This window comes from Vulpes vulpes, chromosome X, assembly GCF_048418805.1.
Source record: "Vulpes vulpes isolate BD-2025 chromosome X, VulVul3, whole genome shotgun sequence".
NCBI classification, from domain to species: Eukaryota; Metazoa; Chordata; class Mammalia; order Carnivora; family Canidae; genus Vulpes; species Vulpes vulpes.
In genome coordinates, this window is record NC_132796.1 from 69,137,088 (window position 1) to 69,145,771 (window position 8,684).

Below are 8,684 nucleotides of genomic sequence, written 5' to 3' on the forward strand. Positions count from 1 at the left end.
CCACTGTGAGGCTCAGTGGGGGTTGTTTATCCTGTGAGGCCCCAGGAGGAACAACCGCAGTGGCCATGGCCAGCTCTGGAGCCCTGGATTCAGCTCCTGCAGTAACTAAGGAGCTCTCAGTCTGCAGGGCCTGGATGCTCCGGAGGCGGAGCCGCGGATCTGCTCAGCTTGGGGCAGGAGTTTCCTTGCTGTCCTGTGCCCTCCTGGCCTCCTCCTGTCCCAGGGGAGTCCGGATCCTAGGCTGTGTCCCTGGCGCCCTGTGCTCCCGGGCCTGCCCTGTTGGATTCGCTCCCAGCCGCGCAGCCCCCTCTCCACGGAGCTGCCACCTGAGCCCCTCCATGCTGCTCCCGGGGACTCACAGCTCCTCCCGGGCGGAGCCTCTGCTGGAGCTGTCTCTGAGTTGCTCCTGAGTCCAACACAGCGCGTGCTGCAGCCCTTCAGGGAGCTCGGTGCGCTCTCCCCGGGGGCATAGGCATCTGTTAGTGCCCCTGGGAGCCTGAGGGCATCCCCGCCCCTCCTGGGGTCCTGCTCCAACTCCCTGCTAGTGTCTTTCCATTGGAGAAGATTGCTGAAGCTGCTGCTTCTCCGTTTCGGGGCTTTCCTGTCCTGGGGACGCTCGCCCCAGCCCTAACCTGGCTCCTCGCGGGTCTGGTCCCCCTTGGATGCCTTTTGTTTCTTTATCCCCCGCCCCTCCCCCCCGGCTTCCTACCTTGATAGAAGCGCAAACTCTTCTCACTGTAGCATTCCCAGCTGTTCTCTCTTTAAATCTCAGGCCGAATTCGTAGAGTTTCAGGATGATTTAAAGGTCATCTAGGTAATTTGGTGGGGACAGGTGACTTGGGGACCCTACTCTTCTGCCATCTTGCCCCCCCTACTCCAACACTTGTATTTTAATGCTGTTTCTTTTCTTTTCTTTCTTTTTTTTTTTTTTTCTTGGAGGAAACTCCATACTGTTTTCCACAGTGCCTGCAGCAGTTTACATTACTATCTATAGTGCACAAGGTTCCATTTTTCTCCACATCTTTACCAGCACCTGTTGTTTCTTGTGTTGTTGATTTTAGCCATTCTGACAGGGGTGAAGTAGTATCTCCTTGTAGTTTTGATTTGCATTTCCTTGATGATGCATGATAGCATATTTTCATGTGTCTGTTGGCCATTTGGATGTCATGTTTTGAAAAAAATGTCTATTCATTTCTTGTACCCATTTTTTGAAAAAAATGTCTATTCATGTCTTGTACCCATTTTTTTAAAATAAAAAAGATATTTATTTAGGTTTCTAGAAATATAAATAACACAATAGGTGGCAAAGAGTAAAACAAAACAAACCCCTGACATGTTATATGATAGATCATTTCCAGACACAACAGCATTTACTAATATAAAAAAATGAATTAAATTGTATGTTTATCTGCTTTCCATACAGCTTTAACTACATGGGTGTTTTTGGACGCTTAAGTTCCTAAGAAAATTCCATATCTATACTAGCCCCTACAATGTGACTGAGTGAGATTAAGGTCCCACTCCCATAGAGAAATTGAATTCTATCATTGGGGATTCTGAACAACTGTGCCTCCAGGAATGTAAAAAAAAGGTGTTTTTGTTATGATCCTTCTAACATGGGAAAATGTAGGCATTATCCATTGAAACATGATCCAATATGGGTACAGCTTTCTCAAGTTCTCTGCAGGACTACCAGACTAGGCCACGAGCTTTTCTGGCAGCCCAGCCCGTAGCCTCTCTAGCTGCATCAAAAGTGGGATTCACAAAACCAAAGATAAGGCATCTCTAGCCTTTCCTCCTAGAAGTTAGAGGGTTTTCTGAGTAGTAAGGCTAAGGTCGTTTTGCATCAAGTCTGTCCTCACACTCAGTACTGGGGGAAGGGCTGCTAAGTTTACCCAGTGCACACTTGTGTTGAGTGTATGGAATGTACTTACCCATCACTACACAAGGCTGTTAAGAGTAAATTAACAAGTCACTCTGGACTAAGCCCCTTCAAAACAGAGGCAAATTTGGTGAACCAAGACCACTGCCTGTGGTAATAACCCCAGTTCACCTAGGTCCTTTCCTGAAGAATCATATTACTCTCCTGATTCAAGAGGCATCTCTGGACAGGACAGACCACGCAATGAAATAACTTCTAGGTAGGGCAATGCCACATGGAGTTTAGAGGTTGTGGTTTAGTGTACAGCACAAGAAGATGGTGGCATCACTAGTATTTAGAGCTGGAAAGAGGCCTGGCCAGACCGCTCTCTTGGAGCATCTTTACTAATGCAAAGTAATGGCCATTGCCCAGATGTCCTTGTTGGGGAGTGGGGAAGGTCCCATCCTTGGGGAACAGAGTTGCCTTTGGGATGATCAGATGGCACCAGGTACTGATCCCAATCATGCCTTATCTGGATGAGTGCTGACAAGGAGTGCTCAGCTTGGAGGTAATACTGTTGGAAGATTTGCAAGAGGTGAGCAAGTGGGAACTCATCTGGATCCCCAAATAACTTGCACTCAATTTCACGCTTTTGAAGTAATTTTTTCTCCTTTTCTTTCCTGTTTCTAATTCTTTTTTCCTCTTTTCCTCTAGTTCTTCCAACATTACTCTGAGGGCGCTCTCTTCAGCTTCATATAATTCAGAGCATTTTTAAATGAGTTTTCTTAGTCCCTGAAGCTGAAGGACAGAGCCTTTCCTTGCTGCTGCCTCTTTCCTGAGTTTCCTCAATTTCTCCAAGGCCTGAAGATTGTCCACCATCCTCTTGGTATTTCCTTGCTTTTTCCTCACTTCAGGTAAGACACCATCAGCAGCAGCTTTAAGTTCCTGCTCCTGCTTCTTCTCCACCTCCTGCAACACACTTGACCCTCCAGAGGTCAATCTCCTGCTCGCACTCAGCCTTCCACTTGGCTTCGGCCTCATGTTCTAGCGCCCTCTCGCTAAGCTGCAGTCGACGGCGCTGGACCCTCTCCAGACTCCCCCGCGCCTCATCCACATAGGTGGCCTGGGTCAGCAGCTGCAGTCTCTCGACCAATTCAGTGCGCAGCGGTGCTGGCTGGGCATGTATCAGTACCCAGGCTGCACCATCCGCCTCGGCCTCACGCAGGGCCTGGCTCAGGCCACGCCCCTGCCGCGCCAGGAGCAGAGCCTCGCGTGGCCACGGGCGCACTTCGCCCAGCCTGGGCCCGGCGGGCGCGCGCGGAGGCACAGGGTAGCCTGCCTGCGAGGGGTTCGGAACACCGCCTCTAGCTCGGTTGCGCAGGCACTGCAAAAGGCTGCGTCCTGAGCACTTCAGACCGCGGCAGCGGCGCCTCAGGCTAGTGCTGGCTCCGGGGCGGCCCGCGGGACGGGCACAGGGGTGGCTCAGAGACAGTAGCAGCTGCGGCACCCGGTAGAAGACGACACCGCCGCTATTGCTGCCAGCGCAAGAGTGTACCCATTTTTAGATTGGATTCTTTGTTGAATGCTGAGGTGTATGTTTTCTTTATATATTTTAGATATTACCCTTTATCAGATATGTCATTTGCAAATATCTTCTCCCATTCTGTAGGCTTTTACTTGTGTCAATGGTTTCTTTTGCTATGCAGAATGTAGTCCCAGTAGTTTATTTTTGCTTTTATTTGCCTTGACTCAGAAGCCATATCTAGAAAAAATGTTCCTTTGGCCAATGTCAGATAAATTTTCTTTCTGTGGTCTCTTCTGTTTTTTTTTTTTTTTTTTTTTTGTGGTTTCAGGACTTATATTTAGGTCTTTCATCCATTTTAAGTTTATTTCTGTATACGGCATCAGAAAGTGGTCCAGTTTCATTCTTTAGCATGTTGTCCAGTTTTCCCAAAACTATTTGTTGAAGAGACTTTTTCCCATTGCATGTTCTTTCCTACTTTGTTGAACATTGATTGATCATATAATTGTGGCTTTATTCCTCGGTTTTCTATTTTGTTCCATTGATCTATGTGTCTATTTTTGTGACACTACCATAATGTGCTGATTACTTCAGCCTTATAACATAATTTGAAACTTGGAAGTGGAATTCCTCCAGTTTTGTTTTTCTTTTTCAAGACTGCTTTGACTATTTGAAGTCTTTTGTAGTTCCATACAAATTTCAGAATTCTTTGTTCTAGTTCTGTGAAAACTATTGTTGGCATTAAGATTTCATTAATCTTAAAGGATTTCATTAAATGCTTGGGTTATATAGACATTTAACAATATTTCATCTCCCAATTCATGAGCATTGAACGTCTTTCCACTTTTTTGTGTTGTCTTGAATTTCTTTCATCAATGTTTTATAGTTTTCAGGGATTTTTCACCTCCTTGGTTAAGTATATTCCTGGATATTTTGTTATCTTTGATGCAACTATAAATGGGATTATTTTTGTAATTTCACTTTCTGTTTCTTCATTACTAGTGTATAACAACGCAACACATTTCTATATGTTGATTTTGTATCCTGCAACTTTACTGAATGCAGTTATCAATTCTAGCAGTTTTTTAGTGGCGTCTTTAAGGTTTTCCATATATAGTACCAAGTCATTTGCAAATAGTGAAAATTTCTCTTCTTCCTTACCAAAAAAGATGCCTTTTATTTCTTTTTTGTTGTTGAATAGCTGTGGCTAGAACTTCTAGTACTATGTTGAAGTGTAAAAGTGGTGAGGTTGGACATCTTCATCTTGTTCCTGACCTTATGGTAAAAGCTCTTAGCTTTTCCCCCTTAAGTATGATGTTCACTGTGGATTTTTCAGATGGCCTGCATCATGTTCAGGCATGTTCCCTCTCGACCTACTTTATTGAGGGCTTTTATTATGAATGGATGTTGTACTTCGTCAAATGCTTTTTCTTTGTCTATTGAAAATATCATATGATTTATATCCTTTCTCTTATTGAAGGGATGTATTGATTTGCAGTCTAACTCTCTGTGTCTGTTTCCCTGTGTTAGGAAAGTCAGATATGCTTCTTGCTCTTGAAGGTAATGGTCTTGGGTCTTATAGTGCCCTGCAATGCAGCGTCCCCTGTTCTCTAGGTCCTGGCATTTCAGGGAGTATCTCCTATGTATGTTGACTATGCCCTGCTATTGAGTCCTGACCTCTTTTTCCTTCAATCCAGTTGCCTTCAGAGGCTCTCTTTGCCTGTTGTGGACAATGTTTTGTCCCCAGCTGGCTGGGGGCACTTTTAAGAAATTGTGTACTGGTTTGTTTGGAAATGAATCCACTACTGCCATAGCCACCAGAACTGAGGTATTGCAAAATGTGTAGGCCAGGAGATGAGGTGTTGGTGGGGTTTGTTTAAGTCTTCTATAGGAAGGGGCCTGCAACACAGGGATTGAGGCAAGTGTGACTAGAAAGGGTGGAACCTCCAACATGTGGGGCTTGGTGTAAGCAACTTAAGTAGCAAAGTGTCAACAATGCTGGTTCCTGCAGGTGGCCTTGTATGGTGAGGGAAAGGGGAGGAAAATGACACCTGTCTCTTTAAGGGTGGGGACACCACTTCCTAATGCTCTAGGTTCTCCCCCAGAGCCAAGCCAATTTTTAAAATTCGGCTTTAATTCTGGATGGTTGTAAGAACTCATGAAATTCAGCCCCTCTCCCTTTCAAAGCAAATATTTTTGAGATTCATCTAACCTGTGTGAGCTCCCTGGTGTGAAAGTCTATTTTTACCCTTTTCTGCACTTCCGTCTCCATCCCCATTGTCTTGTCTGTTTAGCTCCCAAGCCATGTCTCCTTCCTTTGTACCTTCTTCAATGTGGCCTCCTCTCTATCTTTATTTGTGGAAATTGTTCTACCAGTCTTCAAATCACTTTCTGGATTATTTACACTGATCTGAGTGTTATCTGGTAGTATCCATGGGATGAGGGGAGCTTAGGGTCCTCCAACTCTGCCATATTCTCAGACTGCAATATTGCTACTTTCTGATGGAAGTAAATTGGCTCGAGAACCTAAGCCTTACTTGATGGGATGAGCACTGGGTGTTAATCTATATATTGGCAAATTGAATATATATATATATATATATATATATATATATATATATATATAGAACCTAAGCCTTATTTCTTCAAGAAATAATTGCAGTTCTCTATCTGTTTCTATTGCATGTGTCTACTTTTGGGGATTATAAAAGCTAGTAATCCATTTCTTTCTCTTTTTTTTTTTTTTGAGAGAGAGAGAGAGAGAGCACACATGCAAGCAGAGGGAGGCAGAGGGAGAAGGAAAGAGAGAATCTCAAGCAGTCTCCACACTCTGCATGAAGTCCAGTGTGGAGCTTGATCCCACAATCCTGAGATCATTACCAAGCAGAAATCAAGAGTCTGACACCCAACCCACTGAGTCATCCAGGCACACCCACTAGTAACCTATTTCTAACTGTGATTTTAATATCTATGAATTCATGGAATTTTTACTTTGCAAATGGCTGTGACAAAAGGAGGAAAAAAATTCAACTATCACGTTGACAACCAGTTCATCATTAAACTGTTATTGAGGGCCATTGGTTGAAGAGCTAACACCGCAGGAAGTTTGGTACCTTCCAAAGGCAATTCTCAAGCAACTGTAGATGCATCAGGCACTTTAACCTATAAAAAACACATTTCTCAGAAAATGAAAATATTTTGGCCAATAACCATTTTAATTTTAAGCTATTTTCTTAGATTTTATTTTTGCATTTATCTTGACTACATCTCTAAAAGAAATGTATTTCTTCACAGTAGAAACTAATACTAAAAAAAGATATACCTCTCACATATTGATTTTAAAAATCTTATTCTGGTTTGTTGTGCATGTATCTCAAAGTGACAGCCTCCTGTCGTCTTAATCACAGGTGCCTGAAACAAAAGATAACATGGCCTGGTGCTACTGTAGGATGGCAGCCAAAATGCTTTGCCCAAGCTCCGACTGGCAGTAGTTTGCATAGGCAGACAGCCTGCCCTCTGGCTCTTGTTTAGCTAAAGTTTAAAAACCAAACTAGGTACTAGTTTGGTTTTTTTTTTCTTTTCTCCAAGAATAGCCATCAACAGAAAGGGGAAGGGAAAAAAAAAGAACATTCAGCATGCGAAAGGTGATGAAAGCTGGATGAAAGCCAAAGGTGGGAAGTCTGGATGAAAAAAATAATAGGTAAGCTGGTAGAACCAACTGTGGAATTCCTTTGGCAAATAGCAATAGCAAAAGTCGATTTTTAACATGTAAACAATTTAGTGAACAGAATGAGTAGTGATAAAGACAGGAGGAGGAGGAAGCAGAAAGAGAGAGTAGGAAAGGAGCCCAAAGAGGATTAGAAGTTGTCATAGGAAATATAGCAGAGAACACTTACTGCAAAATGTCTCATCAACTCATCCTAGTTTCTTGTGACATCTATATCTATTTAACTGATTATTAATTATATACTTTAGGTAATTCATATTTTTCTAGAGGTCTCATATAGATATCATATTGCTTTTGAAGTTTTTATTTCTTTAAATCACACATGATTTATAAATATCTTCTTCACTCTTCTGTTTTGAAATTCACAACTTGAAGAATGTGGGGTTTGTGTTATTTTTGGCTATTTTCCAAGATCAGTCTTAAAATGTTGGGTATGCTCCTCAGGTCCTGATGTTTTATACTCTTTAATATATACTGCTATTCTGATGATTACTTTTTATACAGACTTTTTAAAAACATTTTATTTATTTATTTGAGAGAGAGAGAGAATACAAACAGGGAGGAGGGGCAGAGGGAGAGGGAGAAGTAGACACCCCATTGAACAGAGAACCCAATGCAGGACTTGATGCCAAGACCCTGGGATCATGATCTGAGCCGAAGGCAGATGCTTACTCAACTGAGCCACACAGGTACCCCTATTATGGTGATTCTTTCAACTTTATAATACACTGTTTTTAAAAAATGAAAATGGGATAGTTTGATTCACAGTAGGAATATTTTTCTTAATCTTTTGCATTTTATAAGGCAATGGGCAATTTTGAAGGGCTGATGGGGGTAAGAGAGAAGAAAGGCTTGAGAAAGCATGCTTTTCAGTTACAATGGACTAGAAGTACAGCAGTTAGAAATATCAGCATGGTACTACCTTGAACTATCTTCCATTAGTGTATGAAATAGACTCTAGCACCATCAGGGGGGAAAAATGCTGGCTTTTTTTAACAAAGTCCTTTAGAAGGAAAATATCAGTAGATCAAACAATAGGGAAAACACCTATATAAACATAATGTATTATCTCTTAATATAATTTCCAGGTTCAGACGCTTATATTCTATGAGCCTGTTGATACAGGCCTAGTACAAAGTATAAGAGAAAGGGAGGTGAGATTCTCTGGAAAATAAGAACATATGCAGCAGTTCAAAATGTAACTGCTTTTGAAACATTGGCAAGACCACACTCAGAGGCTTCAATTGACCTGATTTGGATGAAAAAGGTATACAAGAACAACAAAAAATAAAAATGCTATCTACAAGTAAAAAAAAAAATCCACTTTTCTCATGAATAGAAAAATGCATTTTTATTTATTTTTGATATTTCAGCAATCCCTGAGATAGAACATGTTAGCTGACATCAGCCTTTATATACTAAAGGACTCTCTTTGATATACTTCCTTCTCACCAAATTATAATCAAGGAATCCATTTCCAACCAAGTCAAAGCAAATAGCTCTGTTAATTCAGCATGTATAATGCCTGGATTCTTTTAAAAAGTAGAAGGGGATTTATTGGCTGTGGCAGGACT

The 8,684-nt window shown here is 42.1% G+C and overlaps 1 pseudogene; it reads right to left on the reverse strand.

Annotated features, from left to right (window-relative positions):
• Nucleotides 1-2,265: 2,265 nt before the first annotated feature.
• LOC112925693 (programmed cell death protein 7 pseudogene) lies at nt 2,266-5,661 on the reverse strand (annotated as a pseudogene).
• Nucleotides 5,662-8,684: the final 3,023 nt, after the last annotated feature.